The sequence below is a fragment of the Zootermopsis nevadensis genome, unplaced genomic scaffold (assembly GCF_977971745.1).
Source record: "Zootermopsis nevadensis isolate Lab colony 2312 unplaced genomic scaffold, Znev_1.0 Znev_ptg000006l, whole genome shotgun sequence".
NCBI classification, from domain to species: domain Eukaryota; kingdom Metazoa; phylum Arthropoda; class Insecta; order Blattodea; family Termopsidae; genus Zootermopsis; species Zootermopsis nevadensis.
Window position 1 is genome coordinate 14803199 of NW_028259138.1, and position 15790 is coordinate 14818988.

At 39.9% G+C, this 15790-nt stretch overlaps 1 protein-coding gene and 2 long non-coding RNA genes across 8 annotated transcripts in view; 2 read left to right on the plus strand and 1 right to left on the minus strand.

Moving 5' to 3' along the window:
* Positions 1-15790, plus strand: part of LOC147874732 (uncharacterized) — a 206041-nt gene that overhangs the window by 95719 nt on the left and 94532 nt on the right. The window contains exon 5 of one of the 5 annotated variants that reach the window (XR_015533852.1): positions 11621-11923. The exons of the other annotated variants lie outside the window; for them this stretch is intronic. The gene's annotated coding sequence lies outside the window, so the exon portion shown is untranslated. Of the gene's footprint in view, positions 1-11620; positions 11924-15790 lie in introns of those variants that run through there. 5 annotated transcript variants of the gene reach the window in all.
* The window catches only part of LOC147874734 (uncharacterized), a 32842-nt gene continuing 19425 nt past the window's right edge, over positions 2374-15790 (minus strand). The window contains exons 2-4 of one of the 2 annotated variants that reach the window (XR_015533860.1): positions 7297-7371; positions 7080-7143; positions 2374-2421 (exon numbers count right to left, since the gene is read on the minus strand). This is a non-coding gene — a long non-coding RNA (uncharacterized LOC147874734). Of the gene's footprint in view, positions 2422-7079; positions 7144-7296; positions 7372-15790 lie in introns of those variants that run through there. The other variant, XR_015533861.1, reaches the window with a different exon arrangement.
* Positions 6982-11923, plus strand: LOC147874735 (uncharacterized). The gene is made up of 2 exons (XR_015533866.1): positions 6982-7114; positions 7333-11923. It is a non-coding gene; the product is annotated as an uncharacterized LOC147874735 (long non-coding RNA).

The window sequence follows — 15790 nt, forward strand, 5'->3', positions numbered from 1 at the left end:
ACTAATTTAATCTCTGCGGAGGAACCGAGGTTATTTTTACCACGCGATTTTCAACTGGCCGGCTTCTCAAATGAATGCAACTATCGCATAACAGCAGAGATGACTGTACACATCAATTGCATTAAAGACCCGCAGTCAATCGCGGACCAACGAACTGCCGATTGTAAGCGTGTAAAATATATTTCTTAAATTCCCTTCATTTTATTAAATTATTTCAGACCGTTACAGCAATGCCATTGTATTACTCATCAACGTTTCCGTGCTGGGAACCCACGTCATTGACTTCCCATTCATTTACATAATAAAAGAGTTTCAATTTACTCCGACTCTGATTACGACATTCCGTAAAGCAACGCATCAAGGCGAAAATCGAGGCCTACACGCAATAGCATTCTAATCTTCATAAAAATTTAACGTACTAACTGACAAATGTGAAAAAACTGAAGGAAGCTATAAACCTACGTGCCGTTAGCACATATGCATCAAAGGGCTTAGACGCACCAAAATAGAAAAGATGACAAGGAATCAAGAAAACTCACCAATTCAAATGACACCAATTAACTCTGCCCCCTAGGTACGGCTGTGGCAATGGTCGTATTCAGGTTGTTGAAAATCCCTGAAAAAGATAAATGAGATCCACTTAACAACAACAACATAATTGCAGTATTCATAATAATAAATTGAAGTGAGATCTCACCTATTAAGATAAGATGATGTATCTGCGACCCCGCGTTTTGGCTCTGTTGGAAATCCTGAAAAAAATACACGAGGTCGAATTAACAACAACAACAACATAATTGCAGTTTTCATAATAATAATTTGAAGTAAAAGCTCACCTATTAAGATGATGTATCTGCGACCCAGCGTTTCGGCGCTGTTGGAAATCCTGAAAAACAAAAACAAAATATTAATGTGCTCCAGCCAACATCATTGTAGCTTTAATAATAATTTCAAGCACAATCTGCCAAATAAGGAAAGACTAAAGCAAAGGTATAGAGTTAAGTACTGCTACCACCTACACAACAGGGCCTTGTCGTTCGACAAGCAAAAGTAGACAATTCATACCAGTAGTAAAGACCTACAACAAGATACAAAGTTTTCCTACTACCAGCAAGTATGCGTCAACTGAAATCGAGAGATGCCCAAAACTCAAGAAAAGTGCTGGTCAGGTTTATCCAAGTCCTGAAAAACTAAGACGCAAGTTACTGTTAACACACAGGTGGACCTCGATTTGCGCGGATTCAGAACAACGCCAATTTTGAAACCAAAAAGTCAAAAAAATATATTTTACTATTATTTACAACATTTTACAATGTTTCTCGTACCGATTCTTATACTAAATCGTAATTCTTACATCGCTCATTTCGAATGAAAATTATAAATACAGTCCTCTCTACAATTACGTATGTCTCGTTAACGCGAATTTGCTCCAATGACATCGATGAATCGGAAAAAACATTCGTGAAATGGAAACTTTTGCATATGCGAGTTTGCTCATATGCAATTTCATTCCAGGCCCTTTAAACTATCAAAGGACTAATTTAATCTCTGCGGAGGAACCGAGGTTATTTTTACCACGCGATTTTCAACTGGCCGGCTTCTCAAATGAATGCAACTATCGCATAACAGCAGAGATGACTGTACACATCAATTGCATTAAAGACCCGCAGTCAATCGCGGACCAACGAACTGCCGATTGTAAGCGTGTAAAATATATTTCTTAAATTCCCTTCATTTTATTAAATTATTTCAGACCGTTACAGCAATGCCATTGTATTACTCATCAACGTTTCCGTGCTGGGAACCCACGTCATTGACTTCCCATTCATTTACATAATAAAAGAGTTTCAATTTACTCCGACTCTGATTACGACATTCCGTAAAGCAACGCATCAAGGCGAAAATCGAGGCCTACACGCAATAGCATTCTAATCTTCATAAAAATTTAACGTACTAACTGACAAATGTGAAAAAACTGAAGGAAGCTATAAACCTACGTGCCGTTAGCACATATGCATCAAAGGGCTTAGACGCACGAAAATAGAAGAGATGACAAGGAATCAAGAAAACTCACCAATTCAAATGACACCAATTAACTCTGCCCCCTAGGTACGGCTGTGGCAATGGTCGTATTCAGGTTCTTGAAAATCCCTGAAAAAGATAAATGAGATCCACTTAACAACAACAACATAATTGCAGTATTCATAATAATAAATTGAAGTGAGATCTCACCTATTAAGATAAGATGATGTATCTGCGACCCCGAGTTTTGGCTCTGTTGGAAATCCTGAAAAAAATAAACGAGGTCGAATTAACAACAACAACAACATAATTGCAGTTTTCATAATAATAATTTGAAGTAAAAGCTCACCTATTAAGATGATGTATCTGCGACCCAGCGTTTCGGCGCTGTTGGAAATCCTGAAAAACAAAAACAAAATATTAATGTGCTCCAGCCAACATCATTGTAGCTTTAATAATAATTTCAAGCATAATCTGCCAAATAAGGAAAGACTAAAGCAAAGGTATAGAGTTAAGTACTGCTACCACCTACACAACAGGGCCTTGTCGTTCGACAAGCAAAAGTAGACAATTCATACCAGTACTAATGACCTAAAACAAGATACAAAGTTTTCCTACTACCAGCAAGTATGCGTCAACTGAAATCGAGAGATGCCCAAAACTCAAGAAAAGTGCTGGTCAGGTTTATCCAAGTCCTGAAAAACTAAGACGCAAGTTACTGTTAACACACAGGTGGACCTCGATTTGCGCGGATTCAGAACAACGCCAATTTTGAAACCAAAAAGTCAAAAAGTGAAAAAAATATATTTTACCATTATTTACAACATTTTACAATGTTTCTCGTACCGATTCTTATACTAATTCGTAATTCTTACATCGCTCATTTCGAATGAAAATTATAAATACAGTCCTCTCTACAATTATGTATGTCTCGTTAACGCGAATTTGCTCCAATGACATCGATGAATCGGAAAAAACATTCGTGAAATGGAAACTTTTGCATATGCGAGTTTGCTCATATGCAATTTCATTCCAGGCCCTTTAAACTATCAAAGGACTAATTTAATCTCTGCGGAGGAACCGAGGTTATTTTTACCACGCGATTTTCAACTGGCCGGCTTCTCAAATGAATGCAACTATCGCATAACAGCAGAGATGACTGTACACATCAATTGCATTAAAGACCCGCAGTCCATCGCGGACCAACGAACTGCCGATTGTAATCGTGTAAAATATATTTCTTAAATTCCCTTCATTTTATTAAATTATTTCAGACCGTTACCGCAATGCCATTGTATTACTCATCAACGTTTCCGTGCTGGGAACCCACGTCATTGACTTCCCATTCATTTACATATTAAAGAGTTTCAATTTACTCCGACTCTGATTACGACATTCTGTAAAGCAACGCATCAAGGCGAAAATCGAGGCCTACACGCAATAGCATTCTAATCTTCATAAAAATTTAACGTACTAACTGACAAATGTGAAAAAACTGAAGGAAGCTATAAACCTACGTGCCGTTAGCACATATGCATCAAAGGGCTTAGACGCACCAAAATAGAAAAGATGACAAGGAATCAAGAAAACTCACCAATTCAAATGACACCAATTCAAATGACACCAATTAACTCTGCCCCCTAGGTACGGCTGTGGCAATGGTCGTATTCAGGTTCTTGAAAATCCCTGAAAAAGATAAATGAGATCCACTTAACAACAACAACATAATTGCAGTATTCATAATAATAAATTGAAGTGAGATCTCACCTATTAAGATAAGATGATGTATCTGCGACCCCGCGTTTTGGCTCTGTTGGAAATCCTGAAAAAAATAAACGAGGTCGAATTAACAACAACAACAACATAATTGCAGTTTTCATAATAATAATTTGAAGTAAAAGCTCACCTATTAAGATCATGTATCTGGGACCCAGCGTTTCGGCGCTGTTGGAAATCCTGAAAAACAAAAGCAAAATATTAATGTGCTCCAGCCAACATCATTGTAGCTTTAATAATAATTTCAAGCACAATCTGCCAAATAAGGAAAGACTAAAGCAAAGGTATAGAGTTAAGTAATGCTACCACCTACACAACAGGGCCTTGTCGTTCGACAAGCAAAAGTAGACAATTCATACCAGTAGTAAAGACCTACAACAAGATACAAAGTTTTCCTACTACCAGCAAGTATGCGTCAACTGAAATCGAGAGATGCCCAAAACTCAGGAAAAGTGCTGGTCAGGTTTATCCAAGTCCTGAAAAACTAAGACGCAAGTTACTGTTAACACACAGGTGGACCTCGATTTGCGCGGATTCAGAACAACGCCAATTTTGAAACCAAAAAGTCAAAAAAATATATTTTACTATTATTTACAACATATTACAATGTTTCTCGTACCGATTCTTATACTAAATCGTAATTCTTACATCGCTCATTTCGAATGAAAATTATAAATACAGTCCTCTCTACAATTACGTATGTCTCGTTAACGCGAATTTGCTCCAATGACATCGATGAATCGGAAAAAACATTCGTGAAATGGAAACTTTTGCATATGCGAGTTTGCTCATATGCAATTTCATTCCAGGCCCTTTAAACTATCAAAGGACTAATTTAATCTCTGCGGAGGAACCGAGGTTATTTTTACCACGCGATTTTCAACTGGCCGGCTTCTCAAATGAATGCAACTATCGCATAACAGCAGAGATGACTGTACACATCAATTGCATTAAAGACCCGCAGTCAATCGCGGACCAACGAACTGCCGATTGTAAGCGTGTAAAATATATTTCTTAAATTCCCTTCATTTTATTAAATTATTTCAGACCGTTACCGCAATGCCATTGTATTACTCATCAACGTTTCCGTGCTGGGAACCCACTCATTCATTTACATAATAAAAGAGTTTCAATTTACTCCGACTCTGATTACGACATTCCGTAAAGCAACGCATCAAGGCGAAAATCGAGGCCTACACGCAATAGCATTCTAATCTTCATAAAAATTTAACGTACTAACTGACAAATGTGAAAAAACTGAAGGAAGCTATAAACCTACGTGCCGTTAGCACATATGCATCAAAGGGCTTAGACGCACAAAAATAGAAGAGATGACAAGGAATCAAGAAAACTCACCAATTCAAATGACACCAATTAACTCTGCCCCCTAGGTACGGCTGTGGCAATGGTCGTATTCAGGTTCTTGAAAATCCCTGAAAAAGATAAATGAGATCCACTTAACAACAACAACATAATTGCAGTATTCATAATAATAAATTGAAGTGAGATCTCACCTATTAAGATAGGATGATGTATCTGCGACCCCGCGTTTTGGCTGTGTTGGAAATCCTGAAAAAAATAAACGAGGTCGAATTAACAACAACAACAACATAATTGCAGTTTTCATAATAATAATTTGAAGTAAAAGCACACCTATTAAGATGATGTATCTGCGACCCAGCGTTTCGGCGGTGTTGGAAATCCTGAAAAACAAAAACAAAATATTAATGTGCTCCAGCCAACATCATTGTAGCTTTAATAATAATTTCAAGCACAATCTGCCAAATAAGGAAAGACTAAAGCAAAGGTATAGAGTTAAGTACTGCTACCACCTACACAACAGGGCCTTGTCGTTCGACAAGCAAAAGTAGACAATTCATACCAGTAGTAAAGACCTACAACAAGATACAAAGTTTTCCTACTACCAGCAAGTATGCGTCAAGTGAAATCGAGAGATGCCCAAAACTCAAGAAAAGTGCTGGTCAGGTTTATCCAAGTCCTGAAAAACTAAGACGCAAGTTACTGTTAACACACAGGTGGACCTCGATTTGCGCGGATTCAGAACAACGCCAATTTTGAAACCAAAAAGTCAAAAAAATATATTTTACTATTATTCACAACATTTTACAATGTTTCTCGTACCGATTCTTATACTAAATCGTAATTCTTACATCGCTCATTTCGAATGAAAATTATAAATACAGTCCTCTCTACAATTACGTATGTCTCGTTAACGCGAATTTGCTCCAATGACATCGATGAATCGGAAAAAACATTCGTGAAATGGAAACTTTTGCATATGCGAGTTTGCTCATATGCAATTTCATTCCAGGCCCTTTAAACTATCAAAGGACTAATTTAATCTCTGCGGAGGAACCGAGGTTATTTTTACCACGCGATTTTCAACTGGCCGGCTTCTCAAATGAATGCAACTATCGCATAACAGCAGAGATGACTGTACACATCAATTGCATTAAAGACCCGCAGTCAATCGCGGACCAACGTACTGCCGATTGTAAGCGTGTAAAATATATTTCTTAAATTCCCTCTCAGGGATTATACGGGGACTGTGATAGTTGGAGCGGCCGTGCGCCAAGGACGTGAAATCTGTGCGGATGATCAACTGCAGACCACACCGAAGTCACCTTGGAGACGTTTCACCTTTTATTTCCTTTGGAGACACTTTTGTACAATAAGTTATTCTGATTGTAGGGCAGCGCGATGATTCGACTGTGGTATTTATAATTGTAAGAATCGAGCAGAAACTGTCTGTTTGCCTTGAAGAACCGAACTTTCAGAGAGCGAGCACCAACGCAATCCCGCAACGTAACTGTTCTTGAATTTTGAATTGAATACGACAATCAGATTCGCCCCCCAAAAAGTCACTTATGACGTCGGAAACGTTCCGAACAGCCACATTCGAATTCCATTGGTCCGAGTCGTAGGGGAGCAGCGGTCATCTGGCGATCGTCACTCCACACCTTCTAGGGCGCCCCAAACCAACGGTCACTAAACCGAATGTCGGGGGAAGAGACTTTCACACGCCAGGACGGCGCCACTCTCTTTCCCAACGTGATACATTGGACAAAGCCAAAACTTAATAAAATCACTCAAATTTTCATGAAGTGAGGTGTACCAAGTATCATCTAATCACACCTCCTTCGTTCATATAACCCAGATTAATATGCCAAAGCCTGGTTTACCCCTCATCTCAAGTTTCAGTCCGTTCGGGAATTGAACCACGGACCTGGACTGGCACACCAGGAATCAAGAAAACTCACCAATTCAAATGACACCAATTAACTCTGCCCCCTAGGTATGGCGGTATTCAGGTTGTCGAAAATCCTGAAAAATAGAGTTCCAATTTAAAAAATATTATTGTAGTTTCATAATAATTTAAAGTACAATCCAGACAAGTAGTAAAGACCTACAACTCCTACTACCAGCAAGTATGCATCAACTGAAATCGAGAGATGCCCAAAACTCAAGAAAACTCACCTTTACCGAGGAGACCACCTGACACCGTCCCCCTAGGTACGGCGGTGTTAGTGGTAGAGTCCCGTTGTCAGAAACCTGAATTTAATGTACAATCTGCCAATAACAAGGACCGTGTAAAAAGATCAATTGACTCTAATAACCGAAGATTTACAAATTTTCAAATTACCGTTGACCAGAACAGCACAAGCTGAGACGCAATTTCAAACCGTCCCATTAGCAGCCCAATTTAACACACCTGAAGCCTGTACAATGTTAATTTATTACAAAATAATTAATAAGTAAATAAACTAAATATACCTAAGTAATATAATTCAATTAATAATACTAAATAAAAGAAAAAAATATAAAATTAATACCACAAAATAAAATACAGCCAGCACAGGAAATGAATGAATATTGTTTAAAAAGCTGACTGACATCACTAAGCAAAGTACGATCTTTGTTAATGATGTTGATGCTCCTACAGACTGCATCTGGCAGAGGGACTGGCCTTGAAATTGCGTTGTACATAAAGGTAGAGTAGTCTCTGATAGACCTAGTGGGTACGCAGAGACTAACTGTATCAACAAAAGATGAGCAAATAATTTTGCCTTTAAAAACATTAACGAGGAAAAGCGCATCCAAAAGCCTCCTCCTTAAATGTAACGATAAGAAATTTAATCTAACTAATATATCGTCATAATTATAGGCACACACGCCATTAAAGAATCTAGCGTAACATAGCGCTACAAATTTCCTTTGAATCCTTTCCAATTTAAAGGAATCAGAATTAGTAACAGAGTTCCAAACAACGGATGCATACTCAATTTTAGAACGGACTAAAGTTCTGTACAAAACCAAAATTCTATCAACAGTGGAGAAGGAAGACGTAATGTACCGAATCAAACCTAGCATTTTTAAGCTTTGTGATAATATATAGTTGATGTGCTGATGAAAATAAAGCTTACAGTCCAATAGAACACCGAGATCTTTAACACAATGGGAGCGTGCCACCAAATTGTTACACAATTTATAATTAAAGTAAATACTGTTTGTCTTTCGGGTGAATGATATAACAATCGTTTTACTCAAATTAAGTTGCGTTCCATTCCCGATAGACCAATTTTGCACTGAATGAATATCGTCCTGCAACAGTTTGCAGTCATCAACATCGCTAATGCTCCGATGTATCTTTAAGTCATCAGAAAATAAAAGGCACTGTGAATTGTGTATGGAGTCGCAGATGTCATTAATAAATATATTAAAAAGTAAGGGGCCTAGGGTGGAACCCTGAGGCACTCCACACTTAACACGATAAGGATACGAAAGAGTTCCAAAAAGATAACCATGGAACCAATCAACTTAAGTGGGTGATAGTCCAAAGTTTCTAAGTTTCCCAAGAAGAATATTACGAGGAACTAAGTCAAAAGCTTTAGTAAGATCAAAGTAAACAGAATCTGTTTGTCCTTGAGTACTAACTGAAGGTAAAACGGAATTAAGGTAAGTAACCAAATTTGTTGCTGTGGAATTAAATTTACGAAAACCATGCTGTATGGGACTTAATCTGTACTTAAAATTTTTTTGCAAATGAGCATAAACAATAAATTCAAATATTTCAGAAAAGTTATTAAGAATAGAGATGGGTCTATAATTACTACAGTGGAACTGTTTCCTTTTTTAAACACGGGAACAACAGCTGTTTGTTTCCACATGGACGGAAAGGTGGCACTATTTATACTTAAATTAAAAATATAGGTTAATAAGGGAGTAAAAATACCAGAACAACCCTTAATTACTAACGAAGGAATTCCATCTAACCCCACGCACTTTGAAGGTCTGAGGCGCTAATTTCAGCTGGAGAGATAGCAGCGGCGGGCAAAAAATCTGAAGCAAAAGCATCCGTAAGACTAACGGACCGGAAAAAAGTGTTAAAAATTGATTCAAAATGCGTAGCAAATTCATCAGCTGTGTGTTTGGGCTCAGTGACAAACCGATCACCAATTTTTAGCCGAATAAAGGAATTAAATTTCTTTATGAAATCTGAAACGTATTTCCAAAAATGCTTAGGGTGAGTCTTAAGACTGTCATCAACAGACTTCAATCAGACTTAATGGGAGCCTTAACTAATTTGCGAACGTGCGCGAAGTAGGTACGTATAATGTTCATGTGCCTTGGTCTTTTTGAACCGACGTAGATAATGATTCTTTTTATTAATGTAATGTTTTAAGGTACCGGAAAACCAGATAGGAAATTTAGACTTACTAGGATGCTTGTTTGGAATAGCTAAATTTAAAGCATCAGTAACCACCGACTTGAGCTGATCTACGACGGAGTCCACAGAGGACAAATTGTAAACGCAGGACCAATCATAAAGAGAATAAATAGTCAGCACGCGCGTAATTACGGGAACATCGAGAGGGCTGTGAATTGGTAGACTGAGATATATTACTAATATCAATAACCAGGGAAGGATGAAAAATAATCAGGTTTAACCAAATCGTGACGTTGACAGAGGAAAAATTAGCAAAGACAAGATCAAGCAGATTCTTGTTTTGTTTAATGGCGAGGTTGTGCTGAGAAAGTCCGAGGAAACATGAACGACATCCCCTCTAATTTTAATATAGTGATGTGAGTTAGCTTGAGGGAAGCCTTGGACCCAATCAAAACCAGGTATATTAAAATCACCCAAGAGAAGGGTTTCAATTCTTTTCCAGAGAATTAAAATAATTTTCAATAACTTTAACATCGGTGTTAGGCGAGAAATAGTGGTTTCCAACGAGTAAGTTCAAACCATCAGGAAGACGAACTTCAACCCAAACACATTCGCTGATAAATTCAAGATCGTACCTGCGTTTACAACCTCCACCTCTAGTTAAGTTGAGATCGGTTTAACCTCTGTCAGCGCGGAAAACGAGAGTCATCATGAAACAGATTGCGATTACAAAACGAATCATTAAGCCACGTCTCGGTAATGCATATAATTTTGAAATCATTAATACGGACATTATCATAAAAGTTGGTACATTCAGTACGCAAACCTCTTAACATTTTGATAAAAGATATCAATAGAATCCAAACACTTAGAACCAGACGCGGTGAGACGATCCTGACTTAATTAAGAGGTACTGATGCTTCCCCCAAGCTCCTCACAAATACTGGCCCGCGAGTCAGAGTCAGCCGTTGTTGGTACAGAAATAAGAGGTGCGCCTGTCAGGGGTCAGTTTCCCATGAAAGGGAGCAATCAGGCACCCATTTGGCCATACACCGGTGTTATTTATACGGGGAAAATCCTCTTCGTTGACCGTAATGTGAAAAGATGCATAGGAATTGAATTTAGTTTTAAGCCTAGTGCAAACTAACCTTTAAAGACTTATCTACGTCAGCAGCCGTGACCTCAGGGCCTCAGACCTTCCCCTCTCTCACCCCTAACAACGGCTGTCTGCGTTGTCTAACTGTGTTGGCCGAGGTTGTCCCAGAAGATGGCTTCTTTTTATGATTTGCTGTTGTAAAACCTTCGGTGTCCACACTCGAGACTTTAGGTTTTAACCCAGCAGACAGCACATCCTTGTAGGATTCGGATCCCACGTCGGCGACAGTAGAGGCAGAACGTGGCTTTGTTTGCGGGAACATTATGAACTAAGGTGGTTGTTCCCCCACACGTAATTTTGTTAAGATGATGGTCATTGTCCTTCCGAAGTTGCTAAACATCTTCAGAAAGCTTTAGGGCCATCTGAACCAGATTTTCGACTAAGTTATGGGCGCCGACACCATTCAGCCGAACCGTCTCCAGTTGTACACTGAGCGATTCAGGGTCCTTAAATGCTGGCAAAATAAGCTCCCTGTCGGGAAGATCCGATGTGGAGGCCATCTGGTTGCACGAACAGGAGTGTTATCGTCCCTGGACGCACGAGACCCGATACGACAAGAGGATACGCCACTACTCATGTAAAAGGAACATTCAGTTTCCGAGATTTGCAAACAACAAAGATGATACCTAGAGCCACAGGGCCCACAACACCCGATAAACTTTTGTTTTTTTACATTGCGGACAGTAATCCTTGCTGGCAGCCATTCTACCGGCTGGCAGCACACCGAAACCAGCAAACGCACACAAAAATTCGCCGACACTCACAATACACGCAAAACACGTCTATCCACTCCAACAGCTACACCACATATATGATTAATTATAAGGTAGAATCAGTAGGTTACTAGATAAAGTGTAATAGTTATATTGTAGACCTTGTGTAGACAGCAAGACTTTCCGTTTCCAGCTGTTGTAGAAAGGGGCGACAAGATCTGCTCCAGATAAGTTTATTGAAAAGGGTTCCAATTATATTCACAGATAGAGAAGGCCTGCCGAGGTCAGGACGCCCGAACTTTGACGGGGCAAGGGGTCGCGGTACCCGGGGGTTTATCGTGTCCTCTAATTGGATCCAGAACCACGCCTTGGGACGACACGTTACAGCTTCCACAAAGGTGATATCGAGATTTGCTTATAACCAGTGAATTTCGAAGACGCATTGGACATTTCACGTTGCTCGTCAGGGGGAAACTCTGCTGGTCTACTCAATTATTTCTACCTATATATGTGTTTCATACGAACTGTACTCATCTCAATTATCAAAATAAATAATCAACTTTCGAACGTCTTCTCGTCAGACTAGGCATTAACCTTAAGCTGTGTATTCAAACCTATCATCGCCGACCAACGTTCCTAGCCGCTCGGGAATATTGCACTCCTACGGGACTGGCCAATCCCTCGGGATACAATAATATATATATCGCCAAAAACTGGCAGAATGAAAAAGAGAATTCAGAGAATTATGAAAATCTGCTTTTAATCCTGTGTTTGGTGGTCGACGAGGTCAACACGACGTCAAAACCCAGTGAAACATTTGCCTTATCGTCACCGCAGTAAAAAAAACCTAACATCTAACAAAACTACGGAGTTTAACAGAAAATTCAAAACGGTTGAAGCTTTACGAGAGTTCAAAATAACATCGACCACAACAACACAATCTGAGACGCAACCTCAAGCCGCCCCACTAGAAGCCCAATTTAACACACCTGAAGGCTGAGATCCAAAACACGCGTATTTAATTAATAATAATCAGTGAACGGTCGTTGCGTAATTTGTATTGCCAACACACTAGATACGGAAGTGTGACCGCGCGTTCTGGGTTCGAGTCCCGGTGAGGCGCAAATAAAAATAAATTGGAAACAAGTAATAAAGATTTACGCGTTTCGCTTGTTAGGCAAGTGCGTCCTTTTCAGGCCAGGGGTCAGTTTATTGGTAGGTGCTCTGCATTCAGTGCAGAAGGCTCACTGACACTTAAAAAAGAAAAGAAAGTTGCACAAGCAACGACTGTAAAGGAAAGAATTATGGCACCGTGTGACCCCCAAACTACTTTCAGGGGGGCACCCGCCGGCTAAAGGGTTTTTTAATGGTCCACGTGAGCTAGGGCATCATTACTGCCCAAATACATCATTTTTTTGTGAAAGTTAAGGGGGGAAGTCCTATAACTAAAGGACAGGAAAGTTTTCTTGGAGGACACTCTTTTCTGGAATTCAGAGGAAGCAACATCCTAAATTGTTTTGTAGCTCGATTCGGCCAGTAAATGTTAATCGTAAAAGAAATAAATTGTGCTTTGCAAAACTACGAACTTTAATCTCAAGACCATTACCGAAACCTTCCTCGCTGGCATTCAGCTTATACCCCTCCATGTAATATTCCCTGAGAAAAGTTCCATGCCTACATGAGCAGAAATCCCGAATTACATCGTAGACGTCTGTGATCGACAAGACTGGAACCGAGCCGGGCAACTCCAACAGCAAACAGGAGTGGGACGGTTACAGCGAGTCATCATGCAAGCACCGGAGGTACAGTTAGAACCATACGAATGCGACTCGGATAACCTGAGGATAATGTACACTGTCAGTAAGAATTATTGGGTCAACATCTGCGATTGAATCATTTAAATGGGGAGGAAAGGAAGGAAATTCTAAATTTATGCATTAGGTACAATGACATCTTCTACCTGCCGGGAGACAAGCTGTCTTGTACTCAGACCATTCAGCATTCGATCCCGACACCCACGATTGATAAGACCAGGGGAATAAATGTCAGACGGTACAGGACACCTCAAGTTTTGAAAGATGAGGTAGACAGACAGACCGACGAGATGCTGTCCGAAGGGATTATCACTCACAGCAAGGCACCGTGGAATTCACCTATAATTATGGTACCCAAAAAGACAGATGTTTCAGGAAAACAAAAATGGCGGATGGTCGTGGACTATCGAAATCTGCATGAGGTCACAATAGGGGATAGTTTTCCACTGCCGTTGATAACTGATTTGCTAGATTCTTTAGGACAGGCCAAATTCTTCTCGACGCTGGACTGCGCGATGGGGTATTGTCAAATTCCCCTTAATCCAGACGACCAGCCTAAAACGGCATTTTCCACACAAAAGGGGCATTTTGAGTATAAAAGAATGCCGATGGAGCTCAAGGGATCGCCTTCGACGTTTCAGAGGTTGATGAATCATATAATGAGTGGTATACAGGGTGTACGGGCACTGATTTACCTAGATGACACAATTTTATATGGTAGAGATTTTCAGGGGTGTTTGACAAATTGAGGGAGCATAATTTAAAATTGCGTTTGGACAAGTGCGAATTTTTTAGGGAACAGGTAGTCTACCTAGGTCATGTGATGGGGTAAGGCCGGACGAAGCCAAGGTGTCCGCCGTAAAGAACTTTCCCTTTCCACAAACACGCGATGAGTTTTCTCGGATTGACCGGATACTATAGGCATTTTATTCCACAGTACAGCCAGAAAGCAAAGCCGCTATTTTATCTGACAAAGGAGCCACAACAGGATGCATTTAGCAAATTGAAGCAAATTCTAACGAGTGAACAATTTCTGCAATATCCTGATTTTACAAAGTCATTTATACTATGTACAGACGCAACTAGCAAGGCATTAGGTGCCATTCTTAGCCAAGGGTCTATTGGGGATGAGAAACCAACAGCTTATGCAAGTAAAGCATTAACAAAAGCCGAATTAGCATACAGGGTGATAGAGAAGGAATTTTACGCAGTAGTATGGGCTTGCACCCATTTTCGACCGTACCTGTGTGGCAGAAAATTTTTCATTATTAGTGACCATCAGCCACTTTCGTGGATATCAAGTGTAAAGAATCCAAATTCCAGGAGATAAAGAGTTCGATCATCAGATAATGTACCGAAAGGGAAGTTTGAATGGAGGGCCCGACGCTCTCAGTAGAATCCAAGTTATGCAACAGCCAGGAGAAGGCGAGGAACCAAGCAAGGAACTCACTCAGGAGCAAAAAGCAGAAATATTACGCGGAGCTCACTCGACGCCACTAGGAGCGCCCATGGGAATGAACAGGACCTATAAGAAATTGATTGGCCAGGCATGAAGAAAGATGTAGAGGAATATATTCAGAAGTGTGAATCCTGTCAAAAGAATAAGATTACTCAACTAAATACCAAATTGCCTTTACAGTTAACCACTACACTCAATTCGATATTGCAGAAGATAAACATAGATGTAGTTGGACCGATTAATGTTAGTTCCTCACAGAACAGGTACATTTTAACCATGCAGGATGAACTAACCAAGTATTTGATCGCCGTACCTTTGAGAAATCAAAAATTGAAAATGTAGTTTTGATGTACGGATGCCCTCAGGTCCTACTATCAGATCGCGGAGCCAATTTCTTGAGTGATATGTTTAAGAATGTTTGCAAGTTACTGCACGCGAAGAAAATTAACACCACTGCAGTGCATCCAATGACGAATGGGTCTTTGGAACGCGCCCACCGCGTTTTAATTGAATTTATCAGGCGTTTTGTAGATAAGGATCAATCCAACTGGGACGATTGGATTAAACATGCTGTATTCGCATACAACACCACGCCACATGGCGCAACAAACTACACGCCGTTCGAATTGATGTTCGGGCGAGTTGCAAATTTACCGGGTTATTTACAGAAGCCGCCGGAAGGTGTTAACTACGCCTCAGGAGTTGAAACAAAGATTGCAAAACAGTTACACGGTAGCCAAGGAAAGGTTAGAAGTCGCCAAAGCGAGGAGTAAGGATTATTACGACGTACCCAAGTTCAAAGTTGGAGATCTTGTTTTATTACAGTATGCGAGTCCGCGGAAAAATCGCTCTACGAAATTTGGCCCATATGCAATAAACAAGATACAAGGAGTAAATGTTACCTTACAACTTCGGAGACCCAAACAAACTACAGCGCATGCAAATAGAATCAAGCCATTCTTCGTGTGATTTACAGATGGGGTTAATGACATGGATAGCGTGTACGATCATCATAGGAGCAGAGACGCTGGATTTCAGACTCCAACAGATTCCCGAATCGCCAGGACTTTACTACGAACATCTTGGAGAAGCCACACTGTCTAGTAACGTTTGGAAAATTCTAAGCTACGTCGATTTAGCTCGTGTTGATGAAAATTTCGA